Genomic DNA, 12,123 nt, shown 5'->3' on the forward strand with positions numbered 1-12,123 from the left:
AGGCCTTGCTGCAGGTGGAGTCGCAGAGGTTGAGGGTGTACCGGGGTCCCATTGACTATCAGCATTCAACTTTCTCCTCATTTCCTCCCTTGTGAGGTGCACTGGATGGATGGTTTCCATGTGTTTCTTCATGCTACTTGTTCCACAAGATTACTTCTTCTCAGACCCTCTAGACAGCACTCTTTGGCAAATTATGCATGTAACTTTTTTTGCATTTACTTTCTTCTGACCCTCCGGAACACTAAAAAACGTCCAAACAATCCTCTCTCTTCTCTTCCTCTTCTCCTGCAGTCTCTGTTCCTCCTCCTGCACTGCAAGTGCATCCACTTCTACAAAATTTGAAGCAATAGTGCATTCAAAATAAAGAAACACACAAATAACTATTATTATATAGAGAATAAACAAACAGGTCTTCTCTCTATGAAGTTCAAAGAATAAGGAAAGTATCAGAAGGATGGGTCCTCCCTCTCTCATAATTAAATTGATTTAAACCAATCAGATTCCTTTTTTCTCTTGCTGACATGAAGTCGCGTATGGTGCACGTACCCGTCACGCACCCGTCACACACCAATCGCAAAACCGCGAAACATATATATATCGATATATACTATAAATGGTAAGTTCTATAAACCTTTCATAAGTATATTAGCAAAACTGTTCACCAGATTATCATATTCTAACTTTCGATACTCATTTTTTCAACTTTACAATTATGCCAAATTCGCGATATCGGCGCGATCATGGCACGACCCCGGAAACACGTGCATGGAGAATTTGCACACAGTACGCGCCTACACGCGACTTTCATAACTTTACTTTCGTCAAAATTATATTATAAATAATACTTTAAAAATAATTTACAATTAATTTTAGACAAACACTCAAACAAAAAGTTTTATTTATAATTAACAAATTCCGGCAAAGTCGCGACTTTAGTGCGATTTTTCAGAATGGCTACCAGAATGCGCTTAGCCATCGTGCAGGGTGCGCGAAGGGTGACTGACTTTAGTGTAATATAAAAAAAAATGAATGTAGTTTTCCAAATTAAAAATTATTCACAATTTTTATCTATATATATTTATATATATATATATAGAGTCCAAATCCCCACTTCTGAAGAAAAGAAGGGTCTGACACAGCCAGGATGCATACAGGAGGATTTATTCCAAGGTGAGTTTACAGCGCAAAACTCGGTAACAAACGGCAGACGCGTTTCAGCAGTTCAGCTTTCATCAGTGCCTGTTACGATGTTTGGAGCCTCGCACCTGGTGGCCATTTAGGTGTTCTCTTGGCCACTCCTGAAATTTTGCTCGAGGCTCCTCCTCTGTCTTTAAAGAGATACTGCATTTCGTGCTGTAAGTCCAGACCGCTGCATGCTGGTAATTGCAGACTCTATGTAGATCTCCCTTAAGTAAGTGGAAAATCTAAACACCCAGTGGCGTCCCAAATGTGGCCTCCGGACTGCACCCAACACACAGCTTCCTGCTAAGTTGAAAATCCTCACTGGAGACCCCTTGTTGCTCCCTGCAGTCAATGCTGCTCCTCTCTCCCCACGCAGTGTTACCTTCACCCAGTGGTGCTTCAGCCTGCGCGAGGGGGCGCCGCGTTGTGCTTTACCAAACACAAGTCCATTTTTTTTTTCTCTGGCTAACGCGGTGCATCCAGACCGAGAGGGCGTGTCAGAAGCCAGTGCCTGCGATACCGGCGAAACATAGAGTCCAAATCCCCACTTCTGAAGAAAAGAAGGGTCTGACACAGCCAGGATGCATACAGGAGGATTTATTCCAAGGTGAGTTTACAGCGCAAAACTCGGTAACAAACGGCAGACGCGTTTCAGCAGTTCAGCTTTCATCAGTGCCTGTTACGATGTTTGGAGCCTCGCACCTGGTGGCCATTTAGGTGTTCTCTTGGCCACTCCTGAAATTTTGCTCGAGGCTCCTCCTTTGTCTTTAAAGAGATACTGCATTTCGTGCTGTAAGTCCAGACCGCTGCATGCTGGTAATTGCAGTCTCTATGTAGATCTCCCTTAAGTAAGTGGAAAATCTAAACACCCAGTGGCGTCCCAAATGTGGCCTCCGGACTGCACCCAACACACAGCTTCCTGCTAAGTTGAAAATCCTCACTGGAGACCCCTTGTTGCTCCCTGCAGTCAATGCTGCTCCTCTCTCCCCACGCAGTGTTACCTTCACCCAGTGGTGCTTCAGCCTGCGCGAGGGGGCGCCGCGTTGTGCTTTACCAAACACAAGTCCAGTGACATCAGTGATGTCATCAGTGATGTCACTGACCATGTCATGAGTGATGTAATATGTGACATCATCAGCAGTGCATTGCGGGGGTGCGAGTTATAGTTAGCTCAACTAACTATAATGGGGGAATTTCACTGGTTTTGTACGAGTGAAATGTCCAATTAACTATAACAGCCCTGAAACCCATGGTTTTTTCAGTGAATTTCTAAGGTTTTTTTAAATGCTAATTTCTAACTATAAAGTGCCTGAAACCTATGGTTTTTTCAGTGAATATATATATATATACACACACACAGACACACACATATATATATATATATATTCAATGAAAAAACCAAAGGTTTCACACATGTTATAGTTAGCTGGACATTTCACTCGTAAAAAACCATTGAAATTCCCCCGTTATAGTTAGTTCAGCTAACTATAACTCGCGCGCCCGCAATGCACTGCTGATGACGTCACATATTACATCACTCATGACATGGTCAGTGACATCACTCATGACATCACTGATGACATCTCAAATGACATCACTGATGACATCACTGATGACATCATCCAGTGAATGTGTGTTTTTCTGAAAATTAAATATGTTTTATATATGTATATCTCAAGGTCGATGGAAGAATAAATGGGTATATAAGTGTCTAAATGGATGATTTGTTTTTGAAAAATTGATTGTGTAACTGACTGATTAAGTGTATCATAGTGAATACATGGCTTAGTGAGTAATGTTTAAATATGTAAATATCTGTATCAGTCTCTCACTTTGTGTATAAGTGGCTGCATGGGTTGGTGAGTAGCTACATGGGTGTCTATATAGGTTATTAGTTGGTTTTTTGAGTATCAGTCTGAGTGTCTGCATGGTTCGGTGGAGGGTATTACGTAGTGCATAGTTGCATGAATGAGTGACTCACTGTTTGTATGTGTTGAACACAGCATGTGTGCAGGACTGTATGGGTGGATGAGTGTGTGTATGGGTGTGTTAGTGAGTGAATGACTGTCTCAATAGTGTCTTTATGAGTAACTACATATGTTTTAAACTAGTATATGTGACTATTGGTGTATATATGTGAGTATATGTGAGAGTGAGAGATTGAAAGAGTTCCTGTATGAATAAGTATGTGTTTCTATAAGTGATTGTTTAAAAGACTAAGTATGTGTAAGTTTCCGTAGAAGTAAGTGTGGTGGTGTGTGTATAACTGTATATGCAAGTAAATGTATGTTTGATTCTTTATTAGCATGAGTGACTATGTGTGTGAGTAACTCTATGGATGAGTGGCATTGTGTAACAGGATGTATAGGTGCATGAGTACATATGATGAGTGAGTACATGTATGAGTGACTGTATAGGACTGTTGGTGAATGAGTGGATGTGTATGTGGATCTTAGAATTACTGAAGAGGTTGTTGTAACTGGTATTGGTATGTCCATTGTTTTGAAAATGTTAGTCTCTATTTTTGAATGTGTGTATCAAAGGTTATATTAGGGTGAGAGGAGGTCTGCCACTCTATCACAAGGATGATGTCATCAGTGATGTCATTTGAGATGTCATCAGTGATGTCATGAGTGATGTCACTGACCATGTCATGAGTGATGTAATATGTGACGTCATCAGCAGTGCATTGCGGGCGCGCGAGTTATAGTTAGCTGAACTAACTATAACGGGGGAATTTCAATGGTTTTTTACGAGTGAAATGTCCAGCTAACTATAACATGTGTGAAACCTTTGGTTTTTTCATTGAATTTCTAAGGTTTTTTAAATGCTAATTCCTAACTATAACGTGTGTGAAACCCATGGTTTTTTCAGTGAATTTGCAAGGTTTTTTAAATGCTAATTTCTAACTATGCCTACAGAGATACGACATGTGAAGAAAGAAGAAAAAATGCACAGAAAGAAACAAAAGAAGTGCAGAAAGAAGCAACAGAAGTCCTCAAATACGAAGATAAGTAAAGGGAAGAAGGATAACGTGCAGAAAGAACAAAAAGAAGAGCAGAAAGAAGCCTTGTTGCAAAATCATCCTGTACCCTCAACTTTTTCAGACGGATACTGGTGGTAACTGAGTCTGACTAGCCAGTCCTAGAGCCAGTGCTATGTTAAAAGACACTTAGAATACAGTGAAAACACCTACATACACTAGGGAACATTATGCGTTGGGGTCCCCCTGTGATTAGCATGACCTCCTCTGTAAGCCCCTAGTACATAATAGGGCATGGGGATTAAAACTACCTCTTAAAACAGGCCACAGGGCGTTTTTGCACACGTTAACTCAGGCCCCGTCCCCTCCCTTCACCACTGTGTAAACACGCCCTGTGTCCATTTTTAGTTGGGAGATTAAGTTCATTTGAATCCTGAGGGTCCCTAGGGTCCAACTAGCCCACTAGGTACCTCCAGTAAATGCCACAGAGCTGTGTTGCAGAGAGGTGTAAAAAGTGGCACGGCCTGGACCACCTCCTTGCAATGCAGCTCAGTGGCGCTTACTGGAAGCACTTGGTGGGCTAGTTAGCCCCCAGGGGCCCTCAGTATTGAAGGGAAATTATATCCCCAATTTAAAACGTGCCATAGTGCGTGTTTGCACATGTCACCTCAGGCCCCGTCCCCTCCCTTCACCACTGTGTAAACGCGCCCTGTGGCTGTTCTAAGTTGAGAGATTAAGTCCCCTTGAATCCTAAGGGTCCCTAGGGTCAAACTAGACCACTAGGTACCTCCAGTAAGCGCCACAGAGCTGCGTTGCAGAGAGGTGTAAAAAGGGGCTTGGCCTCAGAACACCTGTCTGCAGCGCAGCTCCCTGGCGCATACTGGAGATGCCTGTTGGGGGCGCGTTTGCAGAGTGCTGCACGGAGGGGGCATGGCCTCCGGCACGATGCCAGTCTTTTATTTATTTTAATTTTTTAAGAAGGGGGGCTGTGTGGTTCCCCTTCTTATTCTAATTTATTGGCCCTGATGACCCCATCCCCCAGGGCCTGTCTCCTAATTATATTTTTTTGACCCCAATCCCTAGGGCCGGCCACTGTTTTTTATTATTTTAAAAAAATATTTATTTATAGACACACCTAGGACATGCTGGACAAACCGTACGTACCTATCACCATGACGATTTGCGGGATATTCATTAAAAGGCGACTATGCATGCAATGAATCCACGTGGAATGTATTTACACTACTAGTGAAGCTCTGACATGTCTGATGCCCTACCGTGCCTAATCCCGGTAAACACCCTTGTCGTTTATTTATACAAACATGGGTAGCTATTGACGGGCACATTTATTACACATGCACTCCAAGCCATTCAAAGGGGATTCGACAAAAATTCGACCAAAACTATGCAAGAAACCCCCCTCACGGTTAATAAAACACACATCCACTGCCGGATGTGTAATACTTTTTATTTTACTCTCTGGAAAGGGGATGAACATCACTTGAGAGTCACAGCGCGCTCCTGACATAGCCCAATGCTGTGTTACACCCACCATTGCCTGCCGAGTGCCACACACCTCTGTGTTGTATTCCACTAGCTAGTGCATATGCTATGACACTCTCTAGCCCATGTGCACTGTAACACCACCCCGTGAATATGTCATGCCACACTTGTCTTCGCACGGGTTATATTGCCCCATCTAACGTGCCTTCCTCGATGCCTATGTTATAACGCACAGTGCTATGCCATACATATTACAATCTGCGATCCATATCTGTGTCACAGTGCATATGCAACGTTACACTCCCCAGCACATATTTTATATTACAACTTTAGAGACTAGTTAGGTTACACAACACTGCCCTGTGCATATTACACTCCAAGGCGCATATCGCATAGCACGCGCTAGTGCCTGTGCTATCTCGCGCTCTCCAATGAATATGTCATTGCGCACAATGTATTGCATATTATATTTCACGCCCGGTTCATCTTATATCACACTTTTTGGTGCATAGTTTATACCATACACTATATCTAGTTTTCATTTTCAATCGTGCTCTCAGGACTATGTTCTATATAACACTGTGTTCACCTACCCTTTTCACGGGCATTACATTTTGCGATAGGGGGTGGAGGGTCAGGGGGTGTTTCTGCCAAGTGAGCCCGGAGTCACAGTCACAAACGTCCTCTTCTTCCTGAATAAAAGTGAGATTATGCTGCATACTTGTTCATATTTTAAGTAGTTCGCACAGACTCAATGTTTTAAAAACAATAAAGTTCCTAATACCCGCCTTCTCTGAACAGTTAGCTTGCTGCCCCATCCCCCTCCTCCCTATCCTCTGTTGTGTGAATCCATGGAATAGCCTCCTCCCTCCTGCCATGCATGGTCTGATGTGCTGCCACTGCCCTCAATTTAGTATGATGTACCAGTCCACTCCTCCTGCCCTCCATTGCCCAATTCTATGCCCCATCATTGACCTCCTGCTTAAACTCTGTGCTTAGCTTGCTGCCCCTATTCTCCTTCCCCCTGCCCTCCGATGTCTTTGTGCATGCCCCTGCTCCATCCTTTTTGCCCACCATGTCCCATGGACCTGCCACTCCTATCTACTCTGAGTGTTCTGTTGAGCTGCCACTCCCCTCCCACCTGCCTAGCATTGTCAGATGACTGTAACCTGTCCCTGCCACCTCCACCCTGCCTGTCCACATGCCATGCCCCTATCCTCTTCCTCCTGTCCTACATGGTCCATTGTACTGCCACACCCTTCTGCCCTCCCTGGTCTGTTGTGCTGCAACTGCTCCTCCTGCGTGCCCCGTGTGTTCTGTTGTGAGGTCCCTTCCCCTGAACTTTCTTGTCTGTGCACAGGTCCTGACCCTCCCTTCTATCCTCCATCGTCCTTTGTGCATGCCCCTGCACCCTCCTTCTTGCCCATCATAGCCATTGGTCTTCTGTGCTGCCATGGCCCCTCCCACCTTCCCTGTGTGGTCAGTTAGCTGCCCCTGACCCCCTCCCACCTTCCCTCCATGGTCTGTGTGTATGCCATCACAGTCTCACTGTTGCTCTTCATGGTGTGTCTTGCTTCTAGTGCCCATCCTGCCTGACCTCCATGGCTATCTTGCTGCTCCTGCCCTGCCCCCTTGCCCCCAGCCCTCTGTTTACATGTGAAGACCCCTACTCCCTCCCTCCTGGCTTGTCTGTTCCATTGTAATGCCCCTGATCCGTCCCTACTGCCCTTTATGGTCTGTAATGCTGCAGCTTTCTCTCCTGTCTGTCCATTATGGTCAGCTAGCTACCATTGCCTCTTGCCCCTCTGTTCTCTGTTGTCCATGTGCATGGTCCTGTCCCCTCCCTCTTGCTTTCTATGGATTGTTGTGCTGCACTCCCGTCCTGCATGCCCTGTGTGGTGTATTGTGCTGCTGCAAACCCTGATACCTGCCCTGCAGGGTCAGTTTGGTGCACCTCTCCATGCCCCTCTTGTCCTCTGTTATCCAAGTCCATGTCCCTATCCCATTTCCTTCCATGATCCAATGTACCATACTTGCGAACATTTTGAACTTGGTAAGAGGGAGATTTTGAAAAAAAACTGGGGTATTGATTTTCCCCTTTGAGTTACATTGAAAAAGAGGACATTGTAGACAGGAGACAGATCAAATAAAGCCCATTTGAGCTTAAAAACATTGGACGTTTCCTGGCTGAATCGGGTCTGTTGGCATGTATGGTTGTACTACCATTGCCTCTTCCTTCTGCCCACAATGGTCTATTACATTGCCACAGCCTTGAAGGAGGGTAGATGTTGTATCACAGGGGGCCCCTGGCCCGTTCTGTCCACACCTGAAGTATGAGACCCTTGTCCTTGCCCTGCCAGCCGCATTTGTAGGCCGTATTAAATTGACCAGCGGGTCCTGTGTTGCTATATAATTATCCTGAGACATCCTTACCACTCAGCCAGCATAAAACCCCTGTGTAGGCCCTTCTGTTCAATATGTAGGCCTCTTTGTTAAATTGACCATAGCTCTGCAATTTTAGTGTATAGCAGTCTGAAGGCAGGTCTGCGAGGCCTTCTGCTCCAAACTAGTAGCCCCCACCCTACCCGAGTGCTCCGTGCTCGGTATCAAAGTTCAACATCCCACTGAAGCTGTCGACATACAGTAGGCTGCATCCTGGACTGGTACTTGCTTCCTGGGCAGGTTTCCCGCTTTTAAGGAAGTGGCAACCGCAGAGCGTCAAGTTAGGAGAACTGAGGAGATTTTGTACATGAATATATTGAATTCCCGTACAATACCCATTATTTTCTGCTTGCTCTATGGAACTTACGATAAGCGATTGGCCTGAGAGACTGACCTTTTCACCCAGTCCATTGTCAGCATTAAGTGGGTAAATGACGAAATGTCTGGTAAAATCTGCAGACGAAGCTTTTGGGTAGCATACGTAGGTAGATGTAGCATGCAAAGGAGCCCACAAAATGATATAAAAAGGGAGCACCCACAGATATCGACGGACTACCTCGCCGTCTGTATGTAGGTTAACAGGCTGTGCAGGTTTTCCCCAAGAGCTGGGAGCTCTTGTCTTCCTTTGCTTAAAATGTCTTGCTCTGCTTTGCTTGAAGTATCTTATTCTATTTTACCTATATGAAATGTCATGTTATGTTTAACCATTGTTCTCTTTACTTTTGCATTTAAAAGATTTTGTATTGTAATTGCAGGAATGCTTGCTCTAAGAGTAAACGTGAGTGTTCCTAGGTAACATTTTCCTTGGTGTAACTTGTTTCTCATGATGCATTTATAGATGTGTTTTCTCTCTTTCTCTGTCAGTACATTAATTAAGATACAGAGAATATCATGACAGCTGTATGATTATCTGGATTCTGTATTTTGTACTTTATGTCTCTATTCTGCGGTTTCTTTGAAGTTGTATCTTCTCATTAAACTGCCATTGTATTCTGCCACCAATTCCATGTCTCATATGTCTGTTTTCTTCATTTTTGGAGCAAGCGTTCCTAGGCACCCCGGCTCAAATTAAGGTGCCCCTTTTGTCCCTGACTCACTCTCCTGCTCAGTTCTGTGGTGGCTCCCGGGGCTCTGGGGACCGCCTCTAGCTTCCTTGACCCGTAATAGATCTTCCCTCCAACAGCCTCTCTTGCAAGTCCTGTATTGTTGGTTTGTTGCCCCTGCCCCCCTTTCCACTGCCCTCCATAGTCTGTTGTGCTTCCACGGCCCTTCCTGCCTGCTCAGTGTGGTTAAATTGTTTCCTTTGCACTCTCCTACCTGCCTTCAATTTTCAGAGTCTGTGCCCCTGGCCTTTGCCTCTCAACAGTATCCCAATGAACAACTAGATTGCTAACATTCTATATTTATTACAAAAGTGTGGAACGCCTGACATCATCTTGATGTAATCAAAACTGTAATACCTAGAGCATTTCCTTTAGAAATTACATATATGAGAGGGTCTTATTGGCATCAAAATTATGGTTAGTGCTCTAAAAGACTAAAATAAGGACATTTTGTCTGAGTTTTCAAATAGCGACAAAGCACTTTTAAATTATTTGTTATCTTTATGTTTTTTTTATCCAGTTGACCACTTGATTAAATGTTGCACTTAGGGGAGAGGATGTGGTGTTACTTCCAGAACTGCAGACTTTGCAACTGGGGAACCAGGTTGAAGTTTCTGCTTCAGCTCGACATTCTGTGATTCTGGTCAAATCACTTAGTCTCCCCATGTCTACAACCAAAATGAATTTGTGCTTGTGTGATGTAACCAATGCTCATGTAAAGCACTCCAATACCTGACAAGTCTGCACTATATAACACTGCAAAAACACTAAATAATAAGTGTTTTGCACACTTCTGTCATTGGGCTATATTTGGGCTACATCTGGGTGATTTTGGGCTACATTTGGGCTCTTTTGTCTCCGGTGGCCATCTTGGGAGATTTATTTGTTATGAAGTTTCCTAATTTCCTCATGTACTGCAGTCTCCTCAGTAGGAAATGCTTTCAGTTTTTTACGTTGATTCCATCATGAAGGTATTCAGATATGTCACACATTTGCCATAAATTCTGAATGTTAGCACTCTAGTTGCTCATTAGATCACTGTAGTAAAACTACTGTTCACCATGGAAGTCTGCTCCTGGTATTAAAAGTGCATGTTTCAGTCTGCATGTCAGAATTTTTTAATGAAATAGAAGAGGATTTGAGAAGTCACTCAAAATGTGCCCTCATTTTCTTTCTTCAGCATTAATGATAATTTCTATGGCAACATGAACCCCCTCATTGTGTTCCTTTTTAAATTAAATGTTTTAAGTGTTACCAGTTTATTCCAATCAAGATGGCTTCAGGTGTGCCATACTTTTGTCATAATGAAGACAGTAAGCGCTCTAGTTGTTTTTAAGAACATTCTGGGACATTCTGTCATTGGGCTATACTTGGGCTACATCTGGGTGATATTTGGGCTACATTTGGGCTCTTTTGTCTCTGGTGGCCATCTTGGGAGACTTATTTGTTATGAAGTTTCCTAATTTCCTCATTTACTGCAGTCTCCTCAGTAGGAAATACTTTCAGTTTTTTACTTTGATTCCATCAAGAAGGCATTCAGATGTGGCACACATTTGCCATAAATTCAGAATGTTAGCACTCTTTTTGCTCATTAGATCACTGTAGTAAAGCTACTGCTCACCAGGGAAAACTGCTGCTGGTATTGAAAGTGCATGTTTCAGTCTGCATGTCAGAATTTTTTAATGAAATAGAAGAGGATTTGAGAAGTCACTCAAAATGTGCCCTAATTTTTCTTTCTGCAGCACTAATCATACTTTTTATGGAAAAATGAACCCCCTCATTTTGTTCCTTTTGAAATTAAATGTTTTAAGAGTTACCACTTTATTCCAAGCAAGATGGCTTCAGGTGTGCCATACGTTTATCATAGGTAGGACTGTTAGCGCTCTAGTAGTTCTTTGGAACACTCTGGGAAGCTGCAGTAGAACACAAAGGAATCAACTGACAGTCTCTGCCCTTGTTGGATGTACATGTTTTACTGAGAATGTCAGACTTCATTCTCACATGACTGAGAAAGATAATGTGAATTTACAGAAAATAAGCTCTCAGTTTAGTTTATAGATCACCTTCCAAACCTCTGTGGTAAAAGCATGAGAAAATATTTTTCTCTCAATCATGATATCCCAGCAGAAGGCTTTTTCACATGGTGAAATCACCTTAGAACATACCACAATTCCTAAAATGAGTATGGTACCATCAACAAATGATTTATAATGTAACTAAAGTCTTAAAACCTTCTATTAACTGCAATGCTTTTTAATGAGGTGCTATCATGTATATTGGTCCCAAGATGGCTGCCAACACTTCTTGGATGAAGTGCTGACAGCCAATCAGATCTCAGGATGAGATGTGTGGTTAGGCTCCGCCCACATATATATATGCTTTTAAATGCTATTTTCTCAGGAAATACTGAACAGATTTACACCAGACCTGCAAAAGGCACTTCCTTGACCTTATGGCTACCTCTCTGCCAAATTTCAAGTAATTCTGTTCAGCCGTTCGGGCTGTAGCTGTGTCTAAAGGTCCTATGGAAAAATGCATGGGAAAAACGCGTTTTGGGACCCCCCTTTTATCTCAGCCCCCGCTTTATGAATCCCCCCGAGACTTTCAGGGTAGGAGCGGAGCATAGCGCCCCACCTATTTTGAAACATTCGCGAGGATTCGTCGACCGGCGCCAAAGTTATTCAAAATAGAATGTTGCGGATTTCCTATGGAAACGTGGTCCTAACTATAACTACCTACTGGCGACCGCCAGTAGGTAATACATAGATGTTATCTCTGCATATATTTATATGTATCTATAAACACACACACATATATATATATATATATACATATATGTATATAGCTACATATATATATATCATTCACTCTGTAGACTTATGTATATATATGTAAATATATGTATCTATA

This window comes from Triturus cristatus, chromosome 8 (genome assembly GCF_964204655.1).
Source record: "Triturus cristatus chromosome 8, aTriCri1.1, whole genome shotgun sequence".
NCBI classification, from domain to species: domain Eukaryota; kingdom Metazoa; phylum Chordata; class Amphibia; order Caudata; family Salamandridae; genus Triturus; species Triturus cristatus.